This window comes from Capricornis sumatraensis, chromosome 17 (assembly GCF_032405125.1).
Source record: "Capricornis sumatraensis isolate serow.1 chromosome 17, serow.2, whole genome shotgun sequence".
Classification (NCBI taxonomy): Eukaryota; Metazoa; Chordata; class Mammalia; order Artiodactyla; family Bovidae; genus Capricornis; species Capricornis sumatraensis.
Window position 1 is genome coordinate 36,055,057 of NC_091085.1, and position 15,391 is coordinate 36,070,447.

At 35.6% G+C, this 15,391-nt stretch overlaps 1 protein-coding gene across 1 annotated transcript in view; it reads left to right on the top strand.

The window, feature by feature from the left end:
- SCLT1 (sodium channel and clathrin linker 1) overlaps positions 1-15,391 on the top strand; it is a 257,901-nt gene that overhangs the window by 112,428 nt on the left and 130,082 nt on the right. The gene's annotated exons all lie outside the window — the stretch shown is intronic.

Genomic DNA, 15,391 nt, shown 5'->3' on the forward strand with positions numbered 1-15,391 from the left:
CATAATACTTAAAATTCAGAAGTATAGTCATATAAGGTTCTGTACTATGATGCTGTCATATAGAAATATCTTTAAATTGTATATTTATATTCTACAAAAAATACATTGTTACTGTTTGTTAAATGAGTCTTGCTATTTAGTTTGTTTTTCCTGCTGCTGCTGCTGCTGCTAAGTCACTTCAGTCGTGTCTGACTCTGTGCAACCCGATAGACGGCAACCCACTAGGCTCCTCCGTCCCTGGGATTCTCCAGGCAAGAATACTGGAGTGGGTTGCCATTTCCTTCTCCAATTGTTTTTCCTACCATCGTGTGTTTTGCCCTGCAGATACGTTAATCGGGTTTTTTAAAGACCTACTTTACAAAGTTTTATATACCACTCTTTATGTTTTTGTTTTATTAACTTCATGAACTTTTAAAATTTAATTTAGTAAATTTACCTTCTTTCTCCCTAGACAGTTTTACTTGTGGGCTTTTATTTCTTATTTCTTTCAGTGTTAATGATTTTGCGATTTAAAATAGTAATGATTTATTTAATTGTAAGATCATCTTTTTTTTAAAAAATGAAAGTTTTTTAAATTATAAAAGTAATGTAAGTCCATTATAATAACACTTCGGATAGTATGAAGACATCAAATTGCAATAAAATTCTGACAGGAACTTAATACTGACTCCATAGGTTAAGAGCACAGTCCCCAGTGTGATTGCACTCAACTCAGACACCAGCCACAAGTTCAGGGGTCCCCAGGCCACTCACACCTCTCTGATCAATTGAATGCAAATATGTTGGTGTTCCCCCTAAACCCCCAGGGTTGATAGTTCTCAAAAATGCCTCAGAGAACTCAGGAAAGCACCATACTGGTGATTAAAATTTTATTACAAGGGACATAAAACAGAACCAGCCAAAAGAAGAGACTTTTGGGTGAGATCTAGAAAGATCCCAAAAGCAGAGCTTCGTGTCCTCTCCCAATAGAATCAGTGTGTTTCGCCCTCCTGGGACATCAGTGTGTTTACCAACCAGGAGTCTCACCTAAGCCTCAGTGTCCTAAGTTTTTACTGAGGTTTTATTATGTGCATATGCTCTATATTGGGCTTTTCTGATGGCTCAGCAGGTGAAGAATCTGCCTGCAATCCAGGAAACACAGTTCAATCCCTGGCTCAGGAAGATGCCCTGGAGGAGGGCATGGCAACCCACTCCAGCATTCTTTCCTGGAGAATCATGTGGACACAGGAGCCTGGTGGGCTACAGTGCAAAGGGTCACAAAAGAGCTAGACAGAACTGAGTGGCTGAGCTTGCTTTATATTAAATGTAGACAAGTGTATATGACAATTAAGTGAAATTTATGACTGCATCAAAGAGCAAAATCCTATGTGAATCAGTTTCTGAAATTTTAAGTGTTATGACTAATTGAATGAATCATTGATCACTTGATTGAACTTAATCTCCAGATCTCCTTCCTTCCCTGAGGGTCAGGAGGTCAGGCCTATATCACATGGCTCAAAGCTCCAACTCTGTAGTTACATGGTTGGTCCTTCTAGTAGACCTCCTCCCATCCTGAAACTCTCTAGGGGCCTACCATGAATCAGTTCATTACTTGAGACTACCCCTGAGTTTATGCTAAAGACATTGCCTTTACTTGGGAAGTTAAGGGTTTATATGCCCCATCCTAGAAGCTTAGACAAAGACCAGACAGTCATTATGCAACTCAAGTGGAAAACAAAAATTTCATAATTCCATTATTTAGAGGTAACTATTATTAACTTCTTCAGAGAAGGCAATGGCACCTCACTCCAGTACTCTTGCCTGGAAAATCCCATGGACGGAGGAGCCTGGTGGGCTGCAGTCCAAGGGGTCGCTAAGAGTTGGGCACGACTGAGTGACTTCACTTTCACTTTTCATTTTCATGCATTGGAGAAGGAAATGGCAACCCATTCCAGTATTCTTGGCCTGGAGAATCCCAGGATCGGGGCGCCTGATGGGCTGCCGTCTGTGGGGTCGCACAGAGTCGGACACGACTGAAGCGACTTAGCAGCAGCAGCAGCAGCAGCATTATTAACTTCTTAAATGTATAACTTAGGTTTGTGTATTTAAATATTTTAGTAAAAAAAGGGAAGTGGTATACACACTAATAGCCTTTTTTTTTTACTTATAGATAATATGAATATCATATCAATATTATCAACCATAACATTGTATAGTATACTACTATGGATGTGCTATATTTATTAGTTAAATTCTTAAATTCACTTTCTACTTTTACTCCTTTTTCATATTTAATAGAATATTTAGTAGCCTTTTTATAGGCTACCTATTCATCAGACCTTACACTTAAAGCAGTTTTAGAACAGTAAATACATATAGTTAGTGTTAGATATTATTATTATTTATAGTGATTAAATAAAATTTTAATACTACTAAAGAAATTAAAATGAATCTTATCTAATTTAGGATGTTTAGAAGAAAGGCCAATTTGATTGAATCTTTTGTTATATACATTTTTTAAAACATGTTTTTAAAATTGTTTTATCATAAAAAATGTAGATACTAAAGCATAAACTGACAGAAACACAAGGCATAGAGCAAATCCATAATGCTAGTAAAGATTTTAACACTGATACAATCTTTATCTGTTAAATATAAGTTAAATCTAATAAAGATTTAACTCATATAAAAGATGTAACTTATGTGATTAACAGCTTGATTTAACACACCTCTCTAAAACATTGAATCCATTATTTCAATAAATATTTAGCAAGCATCAGCTATGTGCCAGACTCTACACATGGGATACATCAATGTACAATACAGCTAAAGACCTCTGTCTTTTTGGAACTTATATCTAGCAGGAGCAGGCAGACAATAAACATGACATCTTAGTATGTTAAGAGGCAATAAGTGCTAGAGAAGAACAAAGCAAAACAAAAAAATCTCCCTTTAATAAATTTTGCTGGGAAAGTACTTCTTAATCAAAATTTAAACGCAAGCCAAAAAGGTAAAAATTGATTTGAGTATGTTAAAATGTTAAAACTTGCATTATAAAAATTAATATACGTCAAATGAAGACATTTGCAAAGCGTGCAGCTGACAGTGCATTAGTGTTGAGCATACATTGCCTAAGCATCAATAAAAATAAATAAAAATCCATACACTATTGGGCAAAGGATATGAACAAACATTTCAAAAATATAGCAATCAGGAAAATGCAAGTTAATACTGTGGAATATAACAAGGTAAAAGACGATTACAGTATGATGTAATTCATATACATTTCAAATGTTTTAAGCAACCATGCATAGATTATGGACATGTATGTTTTAGTTATATATGACATATTCAAATATGTAAAATAATTTTAAAGTATGTGTGTAATATACACATTTATGTGTGTGTGTGTATACACACACACATATATTGTGCATGTGTGCATGCATGTACTATTAAAGAATAAAATAAAAACATGTCCAGAAATAGTATAGGGAGAAGGATAGTAAAATATGGTAATTGCATCCTGTGGAATACTGTTCATCATTTAGAAACATGTATTTACATGTAAAGATGTAGTAACAGAATCATAGGGTAGAGCTAGAAAACAAGGTTATGTTGAGAAAGTAAAAATATGGCACAAAAATACATACATACATGTATAAAATACATACATGTATATAATAATATATATTTTACCAGTATATGTATATATCCAGAGATGTGTCATATTTTAATGTGAACCTACAAAATGAAGGGGAATGAGAGAGATTGGGAATGAACAGGAAAATAAAAATAAATAAGAGCAGATTTTTCACAGCTAATAGTCATGGGCAGATCATGGAGTCACAGAAAGAATAGTGTGATTAACTCAACTCTGCATTCAAGGTTCAGAAAAGAGTGGAAGGAAACAATAAAATATGAGGTTTATGATATCAGTAGGATAAATCAGGGTGTGGAAATTTTGGAAGGAAAATGAATAAGAAAATTGGTTCATAAAGACCTACTATAATATGATTGTTGTAGTGTTAGTTGCTCAGTCGTGTCTCAGTCTTTGCAACCCCATGGACTGTAGCCTGCCAGACTCCACTGTCCATGGAATTCTCCAGGCAAGAATACTGGAGTGGGTAGCCATTCCTTTCTCCAAGGGATCTTCCCCACCCTGGGATTGAACCTGGGTTTCCTGTATTGCAGGCAGATTCTTTACCATCTGAGCCACCATATTGGGAAGCCCAATATGATGATAATGCAAGACAGTTTCTGAGACTATGGTTCAGTTTGATTTCTTCTATAAATTTAGGAAGTTGAGCTAAATGATTATTAAGATACCTCTAGCCATAAAATTTCATGATTCTTCTAATGCCCTTTCGCCCAGTATCACCAAGTTCTGCCCATTTTCTCTATATAGAGTCTTTAAAAAAAAGACTGGGCTTTTGATACTGGGCTAAAGGACATTGGAAGAATCAAGAAATTTTATGGCTAAAGGTATCTTAATAATCATTTAGCTCAACTTCCTGAATTTATAGAAGAAACCAAACTGAACCAAAGTCTCAGAAATTGTCTTCCAGGGTTGCACAACAAATTCATGGAGGAGCTAAATTAGAACTTGTGTTTTGTAATTTCTACTCTAGTGAGTTTCTAAACGTGACTCGAACAGTATTCACAGCAGTAAGGAAGTCAAGAATGAAAGTTGATCGTTAAAGAATGATGAGTGGATATATTGTTTTTTGACAACTATGTTATTTGGTTTTGGGGAATCTGAGTCTGAAGATTATAAATTGAGATTAAAGATTAACAAAGCTAGTTTTGGTTTTCTAAAGCCTAAAACATCTGAAGTGTTTAACTGTCCATGAGCAACTTTGCCATAATATTTACTGACAATATTACATAGCTTAACACTAAGCAATTCAGAGTTGTATACATAAAACTATGCTTGCTTTTCCTGCCACAGGCTTGAAAGAACAGAAGGATAAGCAGATGCTTCTTTTAGGGAAAAGGATGTTGCTTTCAAGTTTGACAGATTCTGAATGATGGGCATATTGATATTACCAGAATTTAGGTTTTGAGATGCCCTGTATGTGTGTATCTGTGCCAAAAATAACTACATTAGAAACTCTTTAAACACTAGCTTTGTGTAAGTGTATACTTATACTGAAAATTTACTAGTTTCAATTTGTTATTTGATGTTAATGATACAAAAAAAATGAGAATCATATGAACTTATAATTAAATCTTTTATCATTTTTCTTTTCAAGAGTTTCTAATGATACTCATCATAGCAGACAAAACTTGTCAGCCTAGTTTCAAAGAAGCTTCATTGACCTGGTCTTTCCCAACCCTCCAGTTAGATACGATAGTCATTTTGCTGTTTCTCATGAAGAACTTTCCATTCCTTCTTTTTTGCATTTGATCTTTATTCTGTTTTGTAGAAAATTTATGATTTTCTAAATCTGGTTTAAGCTTGCCTTCTCCAGGAATACTTCTCTCATTCATTCCAGCAGATTTTTTACTGTTCTTTTCTTGTGGATGTACTGTTTATTCCTTTTAACTGAGATTTTATGCTATTTTTTTCTTTAGATGATTTTTTTTGTCATATATATTTGTTTATAATGTATACCCAGCTGAGTCATGAAAATAATTACTTTTCAGGCCATGTGTGCTCAGATTTTATATCTGCCTTGTGAAGTCTTTGAAGGAAAGGACTTCATTTGTGTGTCTTTTGGGAACAACAGTATTATCTTTGTAAAAGTATGTAGTGTAAAAATTGACTCAAAAGCATTTGTGTAAGGGTTCATAGTATCTTTTCATTAGAGAGGCATTACCAGAGTATTTATTTTAAAAAAACTTTAGCCATTAAGGAATGATCTCATTAGCAGGTATAGATAACTGTTTTCGTATAAAAATTTGTAACTTAGTAATCTATTTTTATTTATTGAGGACTTACATACTACATGTGTGCTCTCAATGTAGAAACAGTGTTTATTAAGTTTATACATGATGTGAAAGCCTCTAAATTGTTGAAATTTGACCTATTGCATCTTATGTACACTTTTGTAGCTTCCATAATCTCTAAAGATAAGAGCTTATTAAATTTTTGTAGCTCAAACATCTCTTGGTTATCTACCAAGATAAGTCAGAGGTAATAAACTTAGCATGTTATTAATATCTCTTGAATCTTCTCTTTGTATTTATAAATGGCACCATTCAGTTTCTGCTTCACAAAATTTGGAGGCATCCTAAATTCTTTTCTGTCCCAACTCTGCCTTCTAAGTGTCTCTCAGATCCTTCACTTTTGCATCATTACGTTATTGCCTTTGCTCAGTCCATCATCTCATCTGAGCTTCTGCAGTAACCTCCAGATTGGCTTACCTCTTCTCCATCTTCCTTTTTCATACTGTCATCAAAATGATCTTTCAGAAATAAAATCTGATCATGTCAGTCTCCTTCAATGACTTCAAAATGCCTATGGGATATAATCGAAATTATTTAACTTGACATGAAGTCCTCTATGACCTGACCCCTGGCTACTTAACTGTGTATCTTGTTACTCTTCATCTCAGTTTCCTGAACTATTCCCAGTTACCCAAACAAGCTGTGCTATTTCATAAATCCCTCCCTGTGCTCAAATTGTTCCTGATGCCTAAAATGCCTTTTCCTGATAAATATCTTCTCAGCTTTCAGGATTCAGAAGTGTCATATCTTCTAGAAATCACTTTCTGCATCTTATGGTTTCTTCCTCCCCAGGTACAACCAGATATGCCTTCCTGTGTGCCTCAGCCATAAGCTGCACATTTATCTGTCACAGTATATTTAACACTTTAATGTACTTAATTCTTTACATATTAATCACTTTGCTAGTTTTTAAGCTCCTTAAAAGTGTGGATCTTTATGTAGCCCTTTTCACCTTACCATCATCTAAGACAGTGCGAGACATCTGGCAAGATGCTCAAAAGAAAAAAAGAAAAACAAGAAACAACTTTTTGAGTCATTAAGTCAGTTAATTAATTAAATTGCATTTCCTCAGAGGAGCAAAGCTAAGCTCATTTATGTGGATTTTCTATCTGTGTATTTTGCCACCAATCTTTGGGGGCACAACTGTTTTCTTAGACTGTCATTCCTTAGAGAATTACCTCTTATATTCCTCAGCCATGCAGTCGTATGTGTCCGCTTGGTAGTCCTGTGTGATGAAATCTCGTGCTGTCGTGTTCTGTGCTTCCCAGTTGTGAATCATAATTTTGTCCACTGTATCCTGTCACTTAGTGGATTACTACAGTGCCTGTGTTTAAATAACTGTTATTTAACTTAATAATGCCCCAAAGCACAAGAATAGTGATGTTGGCAATTCAGATATGCCAAGGAGAAGCCTTAAAGTGCTTCCTTTAATGAAAAGGGGGAAATTCTCTGTTTAATAAAGAAAAAACAGCTTCTGCTGAGGTTGCTAAAACCAATGGTAAAAAACAAATCTGCCTGAAATTGTGAAGAAGGAAAAAGAAATTCATGCTGATTTTGCTGTTGTACCAACTGCAAAAGTTACAGCCATGGTTCATGGTAAGTGTTTAGTTAAGATGAAAAAGGCATTAAATTTGTACAATAAGAGAAAGACCACATTCACATAACTTCTGTTATTGTTAAAATTGTTTTTATTAATTTTTGCCATTAATTTCTTATTGTGCCCAATCTAAGCTTTGATTTATGTGTTATATAGAGAAAAACATGGTATACGTCGATTTCAGTAGGATCCACAGTTTTAGGCATCCACTGGGAGTCTTGGAACATATCTCCTACAGATAAGGGAGGACTACTGTGTATGTACCTCTGCCAGGTAGTAGTTTTATTGTAGCTGAGATAACAGATTTTTCTCAGATGTTTTACGTTCCAATTTGAATAATATTGTGTCTTTTATTATAAAGGTGCTATGGAAATCTGGAATTCATCGATCACTGGTTTTGATTCATAGAGAGTCTTGGAAACTGTCCTATGTGAGAAATGGCCCTGAGCAGATGTGCTTAGTCATAAGAATTGCCAGACAGTTTCTTATGTGTTGGCAGCTAGTTGTTCCGAGAGTAGAAAACATGTTTTAAGAAATAGGGTTTTGCTGTCAGTTTCCTATCTCTTCGCTCTGTTTCACTTTAATGTTATTTATGGGGTTAACTTAGTCACCCCTTATTCAAAAATGTTTGTATCATTATCATTTAAACTTTCGGGCATAAAGAAGAATATGAGACTTTACTTCTAGAACACACTAGTCAACAGCAGAAAGAAATTCATAACTTCATGTTTGGAACTTCTGCCTCTTATACTAGTTTTATTTCAAAATGTATTTTTTAATTGATAATTTTATTTTGCAGACACTCCACATTTGTATACCTGACCCAAAAGTACACTTCTGTGTGATGTGAAGTATAAAGAGCATAGACTTTGAAGTCAGACAGCTTTAGATCAGTATTCTTATTTTAAATTTTCTCTTGATTTGGCCACATTGCTTAACTGAATGAACTTTAGTTTTTTGGTTTTTTTAAAAATGTCTATTGAAGTATAGTTGATTTGCAATGTTGTATTAGTTTCAGGTATAGAGCAAAGTGAGTTCAGTTATACATATACATATATCCTCTCTTTTTTAAAGATTCTTTTCCCATATTAGAGTACTGAGTAGAGTTCCCTGTGCTATACACTAGGTTCTTATTATTTATTTTATATATAATAGTGAATTCCAGTCTTCTAATTTCTTAATCTCTGCAATAGAAAAAAGTTCTCTCTCTTGCTCTGGAAATTAGCCTTACCTTTGTTGTTACTGTTAGTTTCTAGGAACTAGATAAAGTGTTCCTTTCTTTTCCCCTCCTTTCTATTGTTATATCCCCATGTCTTGCCAGCTGTACAACCCTGAACTTGTTTCTTCTTGTATGTTGTTCCATCAGTTATATTCACTCTTTTTACAAATCTTAGTCTCATAAGACCTCAGGTGTGTATACATACCTATACCTCCCCTGATGATTCCTCAGATAACTGTATTGTCTGCTTCCCATTCTTTGAAATTGCTTGGAGGAAAAACCTGCATTTGCTGTAGTTGTTCCTCAGAATTTCTTTCAATTTGGATTTGGTCCCTTATCTCTGTTCTCCTCCTCAAGTTGACTGGTACCGTTTTCGCCTTAAAACAAAATCCTTCTTTCTCCTTCTTTTATGTCCTTGAAAATTTTTTCTATTAGGTCTTTTTTGTTTGTGTCCTGATTTCTTCTCTGAATTTTGTCACTGTTTCCCTTTTTTGTTTTTCCCATTTCCATCCTACCTGCTAAAAGTAGAAATTTCTTAAATTTCTGGCCATGTTACACAGTTTCCCTGCCCCATCCCCTCCTTGGATGATCACCTTTACCCTACCCAACTTAAACTTTATCTCAATGACAGTGTTTCCCACATGTGTACTCTGGTCTTGATTACTTTGTGAGCTCTATACTTGAATACTAGGGGAGTGGTTTTTAAACTATTTTTAGTTAAAAAATCTTAAACACAAAACCCTAATATGTTGATAAACATAGAATTGCTGTGATTGATTGATGGGAGGAGGGAAATCTTCCCCATCTTAGTAACTGATACTGTCTTCAGACCAGTGAATCTTGCTTGGTTCTGCTCTTTTGGTTTACCCTCACAGTCAAGTCGTGTTTGCACTGATCCAGATGATCATAAATCCAGTCATCAACACTGTCATCGCTACCCCAAGCCATCACTCTCCCTTCCTTGTCTTTGCCTCCTGTTTTCCCTGTTTTCTCTCTTACCCCACTTTATTTATTCTTCACAGACCAGCCCAAAAAATCTCCTCAGAGCATAAAGTAAATCACATCACTCACTTGCTTACAACACTCAGTGGATTTCATTGCAGTTGGAACAAATTCCAAAATTCTTTCCTTGGCCAGAAGCACTTATATTATCTGTTGTCCCTGCCTTCCTCTCTATGTTCATCTTACACTTTTCTCTCTCTGATAGATCCCAGCTAATTGTTCCTTATTAAGTACCTTTCTCATGCTCTTTGCATTTATTATTAATTCTTGCTGCCTGTCATTTCTTCACCTTGTGTGCGTGCATGTGTGCGTCATGTCTGATTCCTTGCAACCCCATGGATTGTAGCCCACCGGGCTCCTCTGTCCATAGGATTTTCCAGGCAAGAATGCTGGAGTGGGTTGCCATTTCCTTCTCCAACTTTCACCTTAGATTTTCTTAAATCAGCCCCATTGTCTTGGTTAGTTCAAATATTCCTTCTTTATAGACAGGTTGTCACTGATGATCCAAGTCTCTCTCCCATTGTTATATATAATTTGCTTCATTGCATTATCACATTCTGAAATTATCTCATTTATTTGTTTACATATTTGTTGTCTGTCTCCCCTAAAGCAATATAAACTTTATGAGGTCAGAGGCTTTTTCTTCCTAGTTTGCCACTGTATTAGCAGTGCTGACAACAGTCCTTAGTGTAGTTTGGGTGAGAGTGAAAGTCACTCAGTCATGTCCGACTCTTTGCGACTCATGGACCATACAGTGATTCTCCAGGCCAGAATACTGGAGTGGGTAGCCTTTCACTTCTCCAGGGGATCTTCCCAGTCCAGGGATCAAGCCCAGGTCTCCTGCATTGCAGGTGGATTCTTTACCAGCTGAGCCACAAGGGAAGCCCAAGAATACTGGAGTGGGTAGCGTATCCCTTCACCAGCGAATCTTCGCTGACCCAGGAATCGAACCAGGGTCTCCTGCATTGCAGGTGGGTTCTTTACCAACTGAGCTATCGGGGAGTAGTTTGGGTTGGTGCTCAATAAAAATAAGCATAGGACTCCTGAAATAGCTAAAAATAAACAAAAGCTGATACAGTATACTAACACATATATATGGAATTTAGAAAGATGGTAATGATGACCCTGTATGTGAGACAGCAAAAGAGACACAGATGTATAGAATGGACTTTTGGACTCTGAGGGAGAGGGAGAGGGTGGGATGATTTGGGAGAATGGCACTGAAACATGTATACTATCATGTAAGAAATGAATCGCCAGTCTATGTTCGATGCAGGATACAGGATGCTTGGGGCAGGTGCACAGGGATGATCCAGAGAGATGATACGGGGTGGGAGCGGGGTTCAGGATTGGGAACTCGTGTACACCCATGGCGGATTCATGTCAATGTATGGCGAAACCAATACAGTATTGTAAAGTAAAATAAAGTAAAAATAAAAATTAAAAAAACAAAAACAAAAGCTGATGAGCCATGAACATGTGAAACTCAACATGTCCAGATTATATTCATAGTGCAAGGCATATTATAAACATTCAATAAATATTTGTTCAAAGAGTGAATGGATAGAATCCCTTAAATTCTGTCTCTCTAAAATCTGTGCCATCTCTCCCAGTGGAACTGCTTGCTTATCGTTACCATCACTCATGTAGGACATTCCCTGCCTTTTATTCAAATTCCTAAAGTGTAGCTCTGATCCCATTATATTTGAGTAGCTCTCCATTGCCCTTAAATTAATATAAATTGCCTAACTTGTCAATTAAGGTCATTTATGTTGTAGCCCCCATTGCCTTTTTCAGTCTTCCTTCCCATCTTCCCTAAATAAGCCCTACACCTGCCTACCTTTATGCTTGAACTTATTTGTTCCTTCCTGAAGCTCTTTTTAGATTTACTCTTGTGAGTAAATTTACTCTTGTGAGATCTCTGCTTGTGAGATTTACTGTCCGGCCTCTGCCAATTCTTACTTTCAATACCTTCCACTTTAATATTCCCTAAACTAAATGCAAATGTACTACTTACTCTGAATCATAATACTTCAGTCTTTTGTGATGCTTAAAGTGTGCTTTGTGGCCCTCCTAAAGATTACGGTATCTAACCTATTTTCGTGTGTTTTGTATTACCTTAAAGAACATCTTCTGTGTTCTAGATGTCACAGGTACTTAGTAAACATTTTTTGAGTATGCCCATTGCATAAGCCTGGTTAATAATAGAAAGTGAATTAATATGTTATACACTTTGTCAGTGGTACCCAAAGTCATATAACTCTAAAACTGTATTTGAAATAATTGTTTACAGTCTCTTTGTAATGGTAAACATACTGATTGTGCAGTTATTCAGTAAAATCTAAGGCCGTAGCTGTGTATCAGAATTATCTGTAGAGATTCTGAAAAACAGAGATGAGCAGGTACCACTCTGACATTCTGAATGAATAAGACTCAGAGGCTGTATATAATGTAGTTGCAAAATGCTTGCTTTTGTACAAAGAAAGAAAACTACTACTGAAAAGTAAAAGTGTTAGTCGCTCAGTTGTTTCTGACTGGTTTGATGGAAAATTATATTTCAACACAGAAATTGGGATTTTGAACTACTTTGAATTATATATAATTTTGAATTATGTAAAAAATTATATACAAATGAACTGTTTTCAAGACTGAGTAGCCTCTGTTTTAAGGTTTTGATAACTCACTACACAGATTATTAATATCTGTTGCTTTCTTTGTAGTCGTCTGTCCTTTGAAAACTTTTAATCATTAGACTGCTACTAAAGATTAAAAGGAGAGACAAGTTAAACTTTTTCCAGTTTTGCTACTTGTAGTCAGTTTTCTAAAATCAGAAGTGATCTTAGAAATTCAGAACTTTGTCTAAAATTGTTTGGGGATTTTCTAATTTTTAAGCATAAGTGATTGGCTTTATTTTACAGATAATTGCATATGGACTTGCTAAAGTATGCACTTTTTCTTTTTTTTTTTCCGAATGTTATCACTTCTTATTGTGTGAAACAAATACTGTACACATTTCTAGAATTCTCTTGACACAAGCCTGAAAAAGATAAAAACTTATCTTAAAATGGATTGAAATCTTAAAGATATTTATAATTAAAATATTTAATTTCTGTCCAAGTTAATGCTATAATTTAAGTGTATACTTATATAAACTATATTGAGGTATATCATATGTTTTATATTTGGTTATACTTTTCTTAACAGAACAAAGCTTTGCTTTTTAAAGATCAATTAATGAGTGATGAAAATCACATTAAAGAAAAATCTCAGAAATTTTAAATTGCTTGACAAAGAAGCATACCTAAAAGTAATGTGCTTTTAAAAATATTCCTTTTAGCAAAAATAAAATGTAATTATTCTTATTTATCAGTTGTTGTTTTTTTTAATGAAAACTTGTTTTGACCTTTATAAAAGGATGTACAAGCTTCCCTTGTGGCTCAAACGGTAAAGAATCTGCCTGCAGTGCGGGAGACCTGAGTTCAGTTCCAGGGTGGGAAAGATCCCCTGGAGAACGGGATCGCTACCCACTCCAGTATTCTTGCCTGGAGAATTCCGTGGACGGAGAAGCCTGGCAGGCTACAGTCCATGGGGTTGCAAAGAGTCAGACACAACTGAGTAACTAGCACTTTCACTTTTCTTTATGTATCTAAAACATTTAAATGTAAAATAGTGTAACTAGTTATTAAAGCTCCTTCATAAAATAAAATTAGAATTATTTTTGTTGAAACTTTAAAGATTTCACAAGTTTGAATATTCGAAGTGACTCATAAGACTTCACAGAGCATAGTCACATAAGCTTCTATTTAAAGGCTAAGGATATTATACAATAATAAGTAAAAGAGCAAAGGGGAAGCTTAGGAGGCCCAAGTGACATCCAGGCCCAAATGCTCTATGGTCTTTATGCACACAAAGGTATGCTTTGTCTCCAGGTTGAGCCACCAAGATGTGTACAGTGAATCTTGGCTTCAGGAAAACTCAGAGAAGTTTTGGGTGTTTTTTTGTTTTTTTTCTTTGCCCGTCCGATCACATAGTCCAGTGCGGCCGCCTAACCAATTATACCAGGTGAAAGCCATCAGTAAACAGATTGTGTTTGAGGGTTACCAGAGGAGATTCAGACTTTAAGCAGCACACCATAAATCACACTTCTCACTTTTTGGCCCAGAGGCAAGGCCAGACATTCAGGCATCCCTCAAGCTTTTGCAACCCAGCTATAAATTAATGCAGTACTACACCATTCCTGACAACTCAAAATCTAAAAAGAGGCAAGATTGTGATGATAGCTTACATTTGTATAAACTGCTAAAACTCCAACACTTTGGCCACTGGATGCAAAGAACTGACTCATTGGAAAAGACCCTAATGCTGGGAACGATTGAAGGCAGGAGGAGAAGGGGATGACAGAGGATGAGATGGTTGGATGGTATCATGGACTCAATGAATATGAATTTGAACAAGCTCTGGAAGTTGGTGATGGGCAGGGAAGCCTGGCATGCTGCAGTCCATGGGGTCACAAAGAGTCAGACACGACTAAGCGACTGCACTGTACTGACAGTAAAGTTTATAAAGTAGTTTAATAGGCATTGCCTTATTTGAACTTTATGATATTTCTGTGAGTTATGCAGGAAAATTGTTTTTATCTCTGTTTTACGGCCTCAGTTCTGAACCTGAGAGAAGTCGTTGGCTCAGTTCTCACAGCCTCCTGTGCTGATAGAGCCAAGTGTAAAGGATAGATCTCATGACTTTAGTTCTAGAATATTTTTCAGTATTTCATGTCAGAAGTAGATATGAAGAGCTATCTATTTCTTTTCTGTCTTGTAAAACAGTATAGGAATAAATAAGTATATATAACTTACTGTGTATTTTCCTCAAAAAGCATAATAGCTGTTTGTATGTTTTAGGGAATATAACTTAAGAGATTCTGTTTCAAATGAAAGGCTCTGCTTCAAATAAGATACATTTTGAAGAACTGTTCACAAAATTATTCTTTTAGGATTTCCACACATGAAAAAAAACTGGACCTTCAAGATCTGAGTAAAATATCAAGACAGAGTGGAACCCGTGACCCTCTGTCTCCTTTCCTTTCATGCTTTCTTTGATTCATTTATGATCCATTTGCTTGTCTGCCACATGCCAGGTAGTGTGCTATCCATGAGGATTTGAAAACTAATAAAATATGACCCTTGCCTCTAATGATCCTACATTCCATATTTTTTCGCATGAACTCACAGTTCCACGAGAGGAGTATCTGTTAACAGTATGTAAAGTATTATGAATTATGAGAGCTGACATTCTAGAGACTTTTGCCTGGAAGTTGGAGACTTGAAATGAGACTTTTGAGCTAAGTCTTGAAGGTTGTTAAGGAATTTATCAGTAAAAGCAAAAGAAATCTACTCAAGTCAAATGTGAAAAAATAAACAAGGTTGTGTTAAACAAACATGGAGTTAGTAGTCTGTTATACCAGGAACATAAATTACATGAGGGGAACTAGCAAGAGATGAGACTAACCTTATAAACCATGCTGAGGAGTATTGATTATATGCCCAAAGAAGTGAGGAATCCAGAAATTATTATTATACAAGACTTTTTATCATCAGATAACTTTTTTTGGGGGGAGGGCAGGTAGGATGCATTAAAGAGAAGAC